General features: G+C 53.6%; 4 protein-coding genes across 5 annotated transcripts in view; 3 read left to right on the plus strand and 1 right to left on the minus strand.

The window, feature by feature from the left end:
• Window positions 1–14793, plus strand: part of LOC146009826 (uncharacterized) — a 426905-nt gene that overhangs the window by 367419 nt on the left and 44693 nt on the right. The window lies entirely within an intron of this gene.
• The window catches only part of LOC146009807 (uncharacterized), a 234070-nt gene that overhangs the window by 150045 nt on the left and 69232 nt on the right, over window positions 1–14793 (minus strand). The window lies entirely within an intron of this gene.
• The window catches only part of LOC146009818 (uncharacterized), a 119238-nt gene that overhangs the window by 20773 nt on the left and 83672 nt on the right, over window positions 1–14793 (plus strand). The gene's annotated exons all lie outside the window — the stretch shown is intronic.
• The window catches only part of LOC146009823 (uncharacterized), a 29250-nt gene continuing 16224 nt past the window's right edge, over window positions 1768–14793 (plus strand). Inside the window, exon 1 of the mRNA XM_083150334.1 lies at window positions 1768–1873. The gene's annotated coding sequence lies outside the window, so the exon portion shown is untranslated. The remainder of the gene's footprint in view (window positions 1874–14793) is intronic.

Here is a 14793-nt window from a genome sequence, read left to right on the forward strand (position 1 = left end):
TACAGGGGCTCTGAGAGCACCGCTATCACCCGACACACACCGGTACAGGGGCTCTTAGAGCACCGCTATCACCCGACACACACCGGTACAGGGGCTCTGAGAGCACCGCTATCACCTGACACACACCGATACAGGGGCTCTGAGAGAACCAATATCACCCGACACACACCGGTACAGGGGCTCTGAGAGCACCGCTATCACCCGACACACAGCGGTACAGGGGCTCTGAGAGCACCGCTATCACCCGACACAGTGTCCCTATTCGGCAAGCTTACAAGTTGGGAGGAATGCTACAGTGTCAATCACCTATACAATGATAATGCAGCACCAGAGGCTGCTCCAGCTGCACTATAACAATGCACCGCCGCCTGTACAATGATAATGCAGCACCAGAGGCTGCTCCAGCTGCACTATAACAAGGCACTTCCCCCTGTACAATGATAATGCAGCACAAGAGGCCGCTCCAGCTGCACTATAACAATGCACCGCCGCCTGTACAATGATAATGCAGCACCAGAGGCTGCTCCAGCTGCACTATAACAAGGCACCTCCCCCTGTACAATGATAATGCAGCACAAGAGGCTGCTCCAGCTGCACTATAACAAGGCACCTCCCCCTGTACAATGATAATGCAGCACAAGAGGCCGATCCAGCTGCACTATAACAAGGCACCAGACTGCTCCAGCTGCACTATATAACAATGCACCTCCCCTGTACAATGATATTGCAGCACCAGAGGCTGCTCCAGCTGCACTATAACAATGCACCGCCCCCTGTACAATGATAATGCAGCACAAGAGGCTGCACTATAACAATGCACCTTCCCCTGTACAATGATAATGCAGCACCAGAGGCTGCTCCAGCTGCACTATAACAATGCACCTTCCCCTGTACAATGATAATGCAGCACCAGAGGCTGCTCCAGCTGCACTATAACAATGCATCGCCCCCTGTACAATGATAATGCAGCACCAGAGGCTGCTCCAGCTGCACTATAACAAGGCACCTCCCCCTGTACAATGATATATCAGCACTAGAGGCTGCTCCATCTGCACTATAACAAGGCACCTCCCCCTGTATAATGATAATGCAGCACCAGAGGCTGCTCCAGCTGCACTATAACAATGCACCGACCCCTGTACAATAATGCAGCACTACAGACTGCTCCAGCTGCACTATAACAAGGCACCTCCCCCTGTACAATGATAAAGCAGCACCAGAGGCTGCTCCAGCTGCACTATAACAAGGCACCTCCCCCTGTACAATGATATATCAGCACTAGAGGCTGCTCCATCTGCACTATAACAAGGCACCTCCCCCTGTACAATGATAATGCAGCACCAGAGGCTGCTCCAGCTGCACTATAACAATGCACCGACCCCTGTACAATAATGCAGCACTACAGACTGCTCCAGCTGCACTATAACAAGGCACCTCCCCCTGTACAATAATAAAGCAGCACAAGTGGCTGCTCCAGCTGCACTATAACAAGGCAACACATCACAGGCTGCTCAGCAGCCTATAGAATAATAATGTCATTCTCTGCTGCCAGACACAGCAATGGCCGCTCTCTGGTCCTGCTGCCTTGTGGGAGTGATAGAGGGCGGGGTTCATATCTGACGTCACCGCAAACTGCTGCCGAAGTGCTGCTCTACAGGAACATGGCCGCCGGCCTCCGGCGATGAGGACATGTGTGGTGAAAATCCTTACCGAGGGCGGGGCTGTGGCCGGAATGCAGGAGGGAGGGGCCAGACACCAGGAAGCAGCATGTGCCAATCACAGCCTAATTCCGGCTTGTGCGCTGCAGCTGACAGTGACCTTCCCGTTTCCCGCCCTCTCTTCTAGTGGGGAGATAAGATGTGTCCGGGATGAGGTAATTATACAGGGGGAGCAGCCTGTGGTGTCCTGATAGTATACAGGGGGAGCAGCCTGTGGTGTCCTGATAGTATACAGGGGGAGCAGCCTGTGGTGTCCTGATAGTATACAGGGGGAGCAGCCTGTGGTGTCCTGATAGTATACAGGGGAGCAGCCTGTGGTGTTCTGATAGTATACAGGCGGAGCAGCCTGTGGTGTCCTGATAGTACACAGGGGGAGCAGCCTGTGGTGTCCTGATAGTATACAGGGGGAGCAGACTGTGGTGTCCTGATAGTATACAGGGGGAGCAGACTGTGGTGTCCTGATAGTATACAGGGGGAGCAGACTGTGGTGTCCTGATAGTATACAGGGGGAGCAGACTGTGGTGTCCTGATAGTATACAGGCGGAGCAGCCTGTGGTGTCCTGATAGTATACAGGGGGAGCAGACTGTGGTGTCCTGATAGTATACAGGCGGAGCAGCCTGTGGTGTCCTGATAGTATACAGGGGGAGCAGCCTGTGGTGTCCTGATAGTATACAGGGGGAGCAGCCTGTGGTGTCCTGATAGTATACAGGGGGAGCAGCCTGTGGTGTCCTGATAGTATACAGGGGAGCAGCCTGTGGTGTTCTGATAGTATACAGGCGGAGCAGCCTGTGGTGTCCTGATAGTACACAGGGGGAGCAGCCTGTGGTGTCCTGATAGTATACAGGGGGAGCAGACTGTGGTGTCCTGATAGTATACAGGGGGAGCAGACTGTGGTGTCCTGATAGTATACAGGGGGAGCAGACTGTGGTGTCCTGATAGTATACAGGGGGAGCAGACTGTGGTGTCCTGATAGTATACAGGCGGAGCAGCCTGTGGTGTCCTGATAGTATACAGGGAGAGCAGCCTGTGGTGTCCTGATAGTATACAGGGGGAGCAGACTGTGGTGTCCTGATAGTATACAGGCGGAGCAGCCTGTGGTGTCCTGATAGTATACAGGGGGAGCAGCCTGTGGTGTCCTGATAGTATACAGGGGACCAGCCTGTGGTGTCCTGATAGTATACAGGCGGAGCAGCCTGTGGTGTCCTGATAGTACACAGGGGGAGCAGCCTGTGGTGTCCTGATATTATACAGGGGGAGCAGCCTGTGGTGTCCTGATAGTATACAGGGGAGCAGCCTGTGGTGTTCTGATAGTATACAGGCGGAGCAGCCTGTGGTGTCCTGATAGTACACAGGGGGAGCAGCCTGTGGTGTCCTGATAGTATACAGGGGGAGCAGACTGTGGTGTCCTGATAGTATACAGGGGGAGCAGACTGTGGTGTCCTGATAGTATACAGGGGGAGCAGACTGTGGTGTCCTGATAGTATACAGGGGGAGCAGACTGTGGTGTCCTGATAGTATACAGGCGGAGCAGCCTGTGGTGTCCTGATAGTATACAGGGAGAGCAGCCTGTGGTGTCCTGATAGTATACAGGGGGAGCAGACTGTGGTGTCCTGATAGTATACAGGCGGAGCAGCCTGTGGTGTCCTGATAGTATACAGGGGGAGCAGCCTGTGGTGTCCTGATAGTATACAGGGGACCAGCCTGTGGTGTCCTGATAGTATACAGGCGGAGCAGCCTGTGGTGTCCTGATAGTACACAGGGGGAGCAGCCTGTGGTGTCCTGATAGTATACAGGGGGAGCAGACTGTGGTGTCCTGATAGTATACAGGGGGAGCAGACTGTGGTGTCCTGATAGTATACAGGCGGAGCAGCCTGTGGTGTCCTGATAGTATATAGGGAGAGCAGCCTGTGGTGTCCTGATAGTATACAGGGGGAGCAGACTGTGGTGTCCTGATAGTATACAGGCGGAGCAGCCTGTGGTGTCCGGTCGTTATTATACAGTGGGAGCAGCTTGTGGTGTCCTGATAGTATATAGGGAGAGCAGCCTGTGGTGTCCTGATAGTATACAGGGGGAGCAGCCTGTGGTGTCCTGATAGTATACAGGGGGAGCAGACTGTGGTGTCCTAATAGTATACAGGCGGAGCAGCCTGTGGTGTCCTGATAGTATATAGGGAGAGCAGCCTGTGGTGTCCTGATAGTATACAGGGGGAGCAGCCTGTGGTGTCCTGATAGTATACAGGGGGAGCAGACTGTGGTGTCCTAATAGTATACAGGCGGAGCAGCCTGTGGTGTCCTGATAGTATACAGGGGGAGCAGCCTGTGGTGTCCGGTCATTATTATACAGGCGGAGCAGCCTGTGGTGTCCTATTAGTATACAGGGGGAGCAGCTTGTGGTGTCCTGATAGTATACAGGCGGAGCAGCCTGTGGTGTCCTGATAGTATACAGGGGGAGCAGCCTGTGGTGTCCGGTCATTATTATACAGGCGGAGCAGCCTGTGGTGTCCTGTTATTATTATACAAGGGGAGCAGCTTGTGGTGTCCTGATATTATTATACAGGGGGAGCAGCCTGTGGTGTCCTGATAGTATACAGTCGGAGCAGCCTGTGGTGTCCTGATATTATTATACAGGGGGAGCAGCCTGTGGTGTCCTGATAGTATACAGGGGGAGCAGCCTGTGGTCTCCTGATAGTATACAGGCGGAGCAGCCTGTGGTGTCCTGATAGTATACAGGTGGAGCAGCCTGTGGTCTCCTGATAGTATACAGGCGGAGCAGCCTGTGGTGTCCTGATAGTATACAGGGGGAGCAGCCTGTGGTGTCCTGATAGTATACAGGGGGAGCAGACTGTGGTGTCCTGATAGTATACAGGCGGAGCAGCCTGTGGTGTCCGGTCATTATTATACAGTGGGAGCAGCTTGTGGTGTCCTGATAGTATACAGGCGGAGCAGCCTGTGGTGTCCTGATAGTATACAGGGGGAGCAGCCTGTGGTGTCCTGATAGTATACAGGGGGAGCAGCCTGTGGTGTCCTGATAGTATACAGGGGGAGCAGACTGTGGTGTCCTAATAGTATACAGGCGGAGCAGCCTGTGGTGTCCTGATAGTATACAGGGGGAGCAGCCTGTGGTGTCCGGTCATTATTATACAGGCGGAGCAGCCTGTGGTGTCCTGTTAGTATACAGGGGGAGCAGCTTGTGGTGTCCTGATAGTATACAGGCGGAGCAGCCTGTGGTGTCCTGATAGTATACAGGGGGAGCAGCCTGTGGTGTCCGGTCATTATTATACAGGCGGAGCAGCCTGTGGTGTCCTGTTAGTATACAGGGGGAGCAGCTTGTGGTGTCCTGTTATTATTATACAGGGGGAGCAGCCTGTGGTGTCCTGTTAGTATACAGGGGGAGCAGCTTGTGGTGTCCTGATATTATTATACAGGGGGAGCAGCCTGTGGTGTCCTGATAGTATACAGGCGGAGCAGCCTGTGGGGTCCTGATAGTATAAAGGGGGAGCAGCCTGTGGTGTCCTGTTAGTATACAGGGGGAGCAGCCTGTGGTGTCCTGATAGTATACAGACGGAGCAGCCTGTGGTGTCCTGATATTATTATACAGGGGGAGCAGCCTGTGGTGTCCTGATAGTATACAGGGGGAGCAGCCTGTGGTGTCCTGGATGAGGTAATTATACAGGCGGAGCAGCCTGTGGTGTCCTGGATGAGGTAATTATACAGGCGGAGCAGCCTGTGGTGTCCTGATAGTATACAGGGGGAGCAGCCTGTGGTCTCCTGATAGTATACAGGCGGAGCAGCCTGTGGTGTCCTGATAGTATACAGGGGGAGCAGCCTGTGGTCTCCTGATAGTATACAGGCGGAGCAGCCTGCGGTGTCTTGATAGTATACAGGGGGAGCAGCCTGTGGTCTCCTGATAGTATACAGGCGGAGCAGCCTATGGTGTCCTGTTATTATTATACAGGGGAGCAGCCTGTGGTGTCCAGTTATTATTATACAGGAGGAGCAGCCTGTGGTGTCCTGTTATTATTATACCGGGGAGCAGCCTGTGGTGTCCTGATATTATTATACAGGGGGAGCAGCATGTGGTGTCCGGATAGTATTATACAGGCGAAGCAGCCTGTGCTGTCCGGTCATTATTATACAGGCGGAGCAGCCTGTGGTGTCCTGTTATTATTATACAGGGGGAGCAGCTTGTGGTGTCCTGATATTATTATACAGGGGGAGCAGCCTGTGTTGTCCTGATAGTATACAGACGGAGCAGCCTGTGGTGTCCTGATATTATTATACAGGGGGAGCAGCCTGTGGTGTCCTGATAGTATACAGGGGGAGCAGCCTGTGGTGTCCTGGATGAGGTAATTATACAGGCGGAGCAGCCTGTGGTGTCCTGGATGAGGTAATTATACAGGCGGAGCAGCCTGTGGTGTCCTGATAGTATACAGGGGGAGCAGCCTGTGGTCTCCTGATAGTATACAGGCGGAGCAGCCTGTGGTCTCCTGATAGTATACAGGCGGAGCAGCCTGCGGTGTCTTGATAGTATACAGGGGGAGCAGCCTGTGGTCTCCTGATAGTATACAGGAGGAGCAGCCTGTGGTGTCCTGTTATTATTATACCGTGGAGCAGCCTGTGGTGTCCTGTTATTATTATTATTATTATTATACAGGGGGAGCAGCCTGTGGTGTCCTGTTTTTATTATTATACGGGCGGAGCAGCCTGTGGTGTCCTGTTTTTATTATACAGGGGCAGCAGCATGTGGTTTCCTGATAGTATACAGGGGGAGTAGACTGTAGTGTCCTCTTACTATTATTATACAATGGGAGCAACCTGTAGTGTCCTGATAGTATACAGAGGGAGCGTCCTGTGCTATCCTGCTATTATTTTACAGTGGGAGCAGCCTGTGGTGTTTTGTTATTATACAGGGGAGGAATTTCCTCCGGAATTGGGACGGTTTACAGTAACACCGGGGATGTGACCGGAGAGGTGACTGCTGGGAATGGGACGTTGTACAGTAACACCGGGGGATGTGACCGGAGAGGTGACTGCTGGGAATGGGACGTTATACAGTAACACCGGGGGATGTGACCGGAGAGGTGACTGCTGGGAATGGGACGTTATACAGTAACACCGGGAGATGTGACCGGAGAGGTGACTGTTGGGAATGGGACGTTAAACAGTAACACCGGGTGATGTGACCGTAGAGGTGACTGCTGGGAATGGGACGTTATACAGTAACACCGGGGGATGTGACCGGAGAGGTGACTGCTGGGAATGGGACGTTATACAGTAACACCGGGGGATGTGACCGGAGAGGTGACTGCTGGGAATGGGACGTTATACAGTAACACCGGGGGATGGGACCGGGGAGGTGACTGCTGGGAATGGGACGTTATACAGTAACACCGAGGGATGTGACCGGAGAGGTGACTGCTGGGAATGGGACGTTATACAATAACACCAGAGGATGTGACCGGAGGTGACTGCTGGGAATGGGACGTTATACAGTAACACCGGGGGATGTGACCGGAGAAGTTACTGCTGGGAATGGGACGTTATACAGTAACACCGGGGGATGTGACCGGAGAGGTGACCGCTTGGAATGGGACGTTCTACAGTAACACCGGGGGATGTGATCGGAGAGATGACCGCTTGGAATGGGACGTTATACAGTAACACCGGGGGATGTGACCAGAGAGGTGACTGCTGGGAATGGGACGTTATACAATAACACCGGGGGATGTGACAGGAGAGGTGACCGCTGGGAATGGGACGTTATACAGTAACACCGGCGGATGTGACCGGAGAGGTGACTGCTGGGAATGGGACGTTATACAGTAACACCGGGGAATGTGGCTGGAGAGGTGACTGCTGGGAATGGGACGTTATACAGTAACACAGGGGGAGGTGACTGTTGGGAATGGGTCGTTATACATTAACACCGGGGATGTGACTGGAGAGGTGACTGCTGGAAATGGGACGTTATACAGTAACACCGGGGATGTGACCGGAGAGGTGACTGCTGGTAATGGGACGTTATACAGTAACACCGGAGATGTGACCGGAGAGGTGAAGGCTGGGAATGGGACATTATACAGTAACACTGGGGATGTGACCGCTGGGAATGGGGTGTTATACAGTAACACCAGGGGATGTGACCGGAGAGGTGACTGCTGGGAATGGGACGTTATACAGTAACACCGGGGAATGTGACCGGAGAGGTGACTGCTGGGAATGGGACGTTATACAGTAACACCGGGGATGTGACTGGAGAGGTGACTGCTGGGAATGGGATGTTATACAGTAACACCGGGGGATGTGACCGGAGAGGTGACTGCTGGGAATGGTATGTTATACAGTAACACCGGGGATGTGACCAGAGAGGTGACTGCTGGGAATGGGACGTTATACAGTAACACCGGGGGATGTGACCGGAGAGGTGACTGCTGGGAATGGGACGTTATACAGTAACACCGGGGGATGTGACCGGAGAGGTGACTGCTGGGATTGGGACGTTATACAATAACACCAGAGGATGTGACCGGAGGTGACTGCTGGGAATGGGACGTTATACAGTAACACCGGGGGATGTGACCGGAGAAGTTACTGCTGGGAATGGGACGTTATACAGTAACACCGGGGGTTGTGACCGGAGAGGTGACTGCTGGGAATGGGACGTTATACAGTAACACCGGGGGATGTGACCGGAGAGGTGACCGCTGGGAATGGGACATTATACAGTAACACCGGGGGATGTGACCGGAGTGGTGACTGCTGGGAATGGGACGTTATACAGTAACACCGGGGGATGTGACCGGAGAAGTTACTGCTGGGAATAGGACATTATACAGTAACACCGGGGGATGTGACCGGAGAGGTGACTGCTGGGAATGGGACGTTATACAGTAAAATGGGGGGATGTGACCGGAGAGGTGACTGCTGGGAATGGGACGTTATACAGTAAAAAGGGGTATGTGACCGGAGAAGTTACTGCTGGGAATGGGACGTTATACAGTAACACTGGGGGATGTCACCGGAGAGGTGACTGCTGGGAATGGGACGTTATACAGTAACACCGTGGGATGTGACTGGAGAGGTGACTGCTGGGAATGGGACGTTATACAGTAACACCGGCGGATGTGACCGGAGAGGTGACTGCTGGGAATGGTATGTTATACAGTAACACCGGGGATGTGACCAGAGAGGTGACTGCTGGGAATGGGACGTTATACAGTAACACCGGGGGATGTGACCGGAGAGGTGACTGCTGGGAATGGGACGTTATACAGTAACACCGGGGGATGTGACCGGAGAGGTGACTGCTGGGATTGGGACGTTATACAATAACACCAGAGGATGTGACCGGAGGTGACTGCTGGGAATGGGACGTTATACAGTAACACCGGGGGATGTGACCGGAGAAGTTACTGCTGGGAATGGGACGTTATACAGTAACACCGGGGGTTGTGACCGGAGAGGTGACTGCTGGGAATGGGACGTTATACAGTAACACCGGGGGATGTGACCGGAGAGGTGACTGCTGGGATTGGGACGTTATACAATAACACCAGAGGATGTGACCGGAGGTGACTGCTGGGAATGGGACGTTATACAGTAACACCGGGGGATGTGACCGGAGAAGTTACTGCTGGGAATGGGACGTTATACAGTAACACCGGGGGTTGTGACCGGAGAGGTGACTGCTGGGAATGGGACGTTATACAGTAACACCGGGGGATGTGACCGGAGAGGTGACCGCTGGGAATGGGACATTATACAGTAACACCGGGGGATGTGACCGGAGTGGTGACTGCTGGGAATGGGACGTTATACAGTAACACCGGGGGATGTGACCGGAGAAGTTACTGCTGGAAATAGGACATTATACAGTAACACCGGGGGATGTGACCGGAGAGGTGACTGCTGGGAATGGGACGTTATACAGTAAAATGGGGGGATGTGACCGGAGAGGTGACTGCTGGGAATGGGACGTTATACAGTAAAAAGGGGTATGTGACCGGAGAAGTTACTGCTGGGAATGGGACGTTATACAGTAACACTGGGGGATGTCACCGGAGAGGTGACTGCTGGGAATGGGACGTTATACAGTAACACCGTGGGATGTGACTGGAGAGGTGACTGCTGGGAATGGGACGTTATACAGTAACACCGGCGGATGTGACCGGAGAGGTGACTGCTGGGAATGGGACATTATACAGTAACACCGGGGGATGTGACCGGAGAGGTGACAGCTGGGAATGGGACGTTATAAAGTAAAATGGGGGGATGTGACCGGAGAGGTGACTGCTGGGACTGGTACGTTATACAGTAACACCGGGGATGTGACCGGAGAGGTGACTGCTGGGAATGGGACGTTATACAGTAACACCGTGGGATGTGACTGGAGAGGTGACTGCTGGGAATGGGACGTTATACAGTAACACCGGCGGATGTGACCGGAGAGGTGACTGCTGGGAATGGGATGTTATACAGTAACACCGGGGGATGTGACCGGAGAGGTGACTGCTGGGAATGGGACGTTCTACAGTAACACCGGGGGATGTGATCGGAGAGATGACCGCTTGGAATGGGACGTTATACAGTAACACCGGGGGATGTGACCAGAGAGGTGACTGCTGGGAATGGGACGTTCTACAGTAACACCGGGGGATGTGATCGGAGAGATGACCGCTTGGAATGGGACGTTATACAGTAACACTAGGGGATGTCACCGGGGAGGTGACTGCTGGGAATGGGACGTTATACAGTAACACCGGGGATGTGACCGGAGAGGTGACTGCTGGGAATGGGACGTTATACAGTAACACCGTGGGATGTGACTGGAGAGGTGACTGCTGGGAATGGGACGTTATACAGTAACACCGGCGGATGTGACCGGAGAGGTGACTGCTGGGAATGGGATGTTATACAGTAACACCGGGGGATGTGACCGGAGAGGTGACTGCTGGGAATGGGACGTTCTACAGTAACACCGGGGGATGTGATCGGAGAGATGACCGCTTGGAATGGGACGTTATACAGTAACACCGGGGGATGTGACCAGAGAGGTGACTGCTGGGAATGGGACGTTATACAATAACACCGGGGGATGTGACAGGAGAGGTGACCGCTGGGAATGGGACGTTATACAGTAACACCGGCGGATGTGACCGGAGAGGTGACTGCTGGGAATGGGACGTTATACAGTTACACCGGGGAATGTGGCTGGAGAGGTGACTGCTGGGAATGGGACGTTATACAGTAACACAGGGGGAGGTGACTGTTGGGAATGGGTCGTTATACATTAACACCGGGGATGTGACTGGAGAGGTGACTGCTGGAAATGGGACGTTATACAGTAACACCGGGGATGTGACCGGAGAGGTGACTGCTGGTAATGGGACGTTATACAGTAACACCGGAGATGTGACCGGAGAGGTGAAGGCTGGGAATGGGACATTATACAGTAACACTGGGGATGTGACCGCTGGGAATGGGGTGTTATACAGTAACACCAGGGGATGTGACCGGAGAGGTGACTGCTGGGAATGGGACGTTATACAGTAACACCGGGGAATGTGACCGGAGAGGTGACTGCTGGGAATGGGACGTTATACAGTAACACCGGGGATGTGACTGGAGCGGTGACTGCTGGGAATGGGATGTTATACAGTAACACCGGGGGATGTGACCGGAGAGGTGACTGCTGGGAATGGTATGTTATACAGTAACACCGGGGATGTGACCGGAGAGGTGACTGCTGGGAATGGGACGTTATACAGTAACACCGGGGGATGTGACCGGAGAGGTGACTGCTGGGAATGGGATGTTATACAGTAACGCCGGGGGATGTGACCGGAGAGGTGACTGCTGGGAATGTTATGTTTTACAGTAACACCGGGGATGTGACCGGAGAGGTGACTGCTGGGAATGTGACGTTATACAGTAACACCGGGGATGTGACCGTAGAGGTGACTGCTGGGAATGGGGCGTTATACAGTAACACCGGGGGATGTGACCGGAGAGGTGACTGCTGGGAATGGGACGTTATACAGTAACATTGGGGGATGTGACCGGAGAGGTGACTGCTGGGAATGGGACGTTATACAGTAACATCGGGGGATGTGACCGGAGAGGTGACTGCTGGGAATGGGACGTTATACAGTAACACCGGGGGTTGTGACCGGAGAGATGACTGCTGGGAATGGGACGTTATACAGTAACAACGGGGATGTGACCGGAGAGGTGACTGCTGGGAATGGGACGTTATAAAGTAACACCGGGGGATGTGACCGGAGAGGTGACTGCTGGAAATGGGACGTTATACAGTAACATCGGGGTATGTGACCGGAGAGGTGACTGCTGGGAATGGGACATTATACAGTAACACCGGGGATGTGACCGGAGAGGTGACTGCTGGGAATGGGACGTTATACATTAAAACCGGGGGATGTGACCGGAGAGGTGACTACTGGGAATGGGACGTTGTATAGTAACACCGGCGGATGTGACCGGAGAGGTGACTGCTGGGAATGGGACGTTATACAGTAAAATGGGGGGATGTGACCGGAGAGGTGACTGCTGGGAATGGGACGTTATACAGTAACACCAGGGGATGTCACCGGGGAGGTGACTGCTGGGAATGGGACGTTATACAGTAACACCGGGGATGTGACCGGAGAGGTGACTGCTGGGAATGGGACGTTATACAGTAACACCGTGGGATGTGACTGGAGAGGTGACTGCTGGGAATGGGACGTTATACAGTAACACCGGCGGATGTGACCGGAGAGGTGACTGCTGGGAATGGGATGTTATACAGTAACACCGGGGGATGTGACCGGAGAGGTGACTGCTGGGAATGGGACGTTCTACAGTAACACCGGGGGATGTGATCGGAGAGATGACCGCTTGGAATGGGACGTTATACAGTAACACCGGGGGATGTGACCAGAGAGGTGACTGCTGGGAATGGGACGTTATACAATAACACCGGGGGATGTGACAGGAGAGGTGACCGCTGGGAATGGGACGTTATACAGTAACACCGGCGGATGTGACCGGAGAGGTGACTGCTGGGAATGGGACGTTATACAGTAACACCGGGGAATGTGGCTGGAGAGGTGACTGCTGGGAATGGGACGTTATACAGTAACACAGGGGGAGGTGACTGTTGGGAATGGGTCGTTATACATTAACACCGGGGATGTGACTGGAGAGGTGACTGCTGGAAATGGGACGTTATACAGTAACACCGGGGATGTGACCGGAGAGGTGACTGCTGGTAATGGGACGTTATACAGTAACACCGGAGATGTGACCGGAGAGGTGAAGGCTGGGAATGGGACATTATACAGTAACACTGGGGATGTGACCGCTGGGAATGGGGTGTTATACAGTAACACCAGGGGATGTGACCGGAGAGGTGACTGCTGGGAATGGGACGTTATACAGTAACACCGGGGAATGTGACCGGAGAGGTGACTGCTGGGAATGGGACGTTATACAGTAACACCGGGGATGTGACTGGAGCGGTGACTGCTGGGAATGGGATGTTATACAGTAACACCGGGGGATGTGACCGGAGAGGTGACTGCTGGGAATGGTATGTTATACAGTAACACCGGGGATGTGACCGGAGAGGTGACTGCTGGGAATGGGACGTTATACAGTAACACCGGGGGATGTGACCGGAGAGGTGACTGCTGGGAATGGGATGTTATACAGTAACGCCGGGGGATGTGACCGGAGAGGTGACTGCTGGGAATGTTATGTTTTACAGTAACACCGGGGATGTGACCGGAGAGGTGACTGCTGGGAATGTGACGTTATACAGTAACACCGGGGATGTGACCGTAGAGGTGACTGCTGGGAATGGGGCGTTATACAGTAACACCGGGGGATGTGACCGGAGAGGTGACTGCTGGGAATGGGACGTTATACAGTAACATTGGGGGATGTGACCGGAGAGGTGACTGCTGGGAATGGGACGTTATACAGTAACATCGGGGGATGTGACCGGAGAGGTGACTGCTGGGAATGGGACGTTATACAGTAACACCGGGGGTTGTGACCGGAGAGATGACTGCTGGGAATGGGACGTTATACAGTAACAACGGGGATGTGACCGGAGAGGTGACTGCTGGGAATGGGACGTTATAAAGTAACACCGGGGGATGTGACCGGAGAGGTGACTGCTGGAAATGGGACGTTATACAGTAACATCGGGGTATGTGACCGGAGAGGTGACTGCTGGGAATGGGACATTATACAGTAACACCGGGGATGTGACCGGAGAGGTGACTGCTGGGAATGGGACGTTATACATTAAAACCGGGGGATGTGACCGGAGAGGTGACTACTGGGAATGGGACGTTGTATAGTAACACCGGCGGATGTGACCGGAGAGGTGACTGCTGGGAATGGGACGTTATACAGTAAAATGGGGGGATGTGACCGGAGAGGTGACTGCTGGGAATGGGACGTTATACAGTAACACCAGGGGATGTCACCGGGGAGGTGACTGCTGGGAATGGGACGTTATACAGTAACACCGGGGATGTGACCGGAGAGGTGACTGCTGGGAATGGGACGTTATACAGTAACACCGTGGGATGTGACTGGAGAGGTGACTGCTGGGAATGGGACGTTATACAGTAACACCGGCGGATGTGACCGGAGAGGTGACTGCTGGGAATGGGATGTTATACAGTAACACCGGGGGATGTGACCGGAGAGGTGACTGCTGGGAATGGGACGTTCTACAGTAACACCGGGGGATGTGATCGGAGAGATGACCGCTTGGAATGGGACGTTATACAGTAACACCGGGGGATGTGACCAGAGAGGTGACTGCTGGGAATGGGACGTTATACAATAACACCGGGGGATGTGACAGGAGAGGTGACCGCTGGGAATGGGACGTTATACAGTAACACCGGCGGATGTGACCGGAGAGGTGACTGCTGGGAATGGGACGTTATACAGTAACACCGGGGAATGTGGCTGGAGAGGTGACTGCTGGGAATGGGACGTTATACAGTAACACAGGGGGAGGTGACTGTTGGGAATGGGTCGTTATACATTAACA

The sequence above is a fragment of the Crinia signifera genome, chromosome 6, assembly GCF_055691185.1.
Source record: "Crinia signifera chromosome 6, ASM5569118v1, whole genome shotgun sequence".
Classification (NCBI taxonomy): domain Eukaryota; kingdom Metazoa; phylum Chordata; class Amphibia; order Anura; family Myobatrachidae; genus Crinia; species Crinia signifera.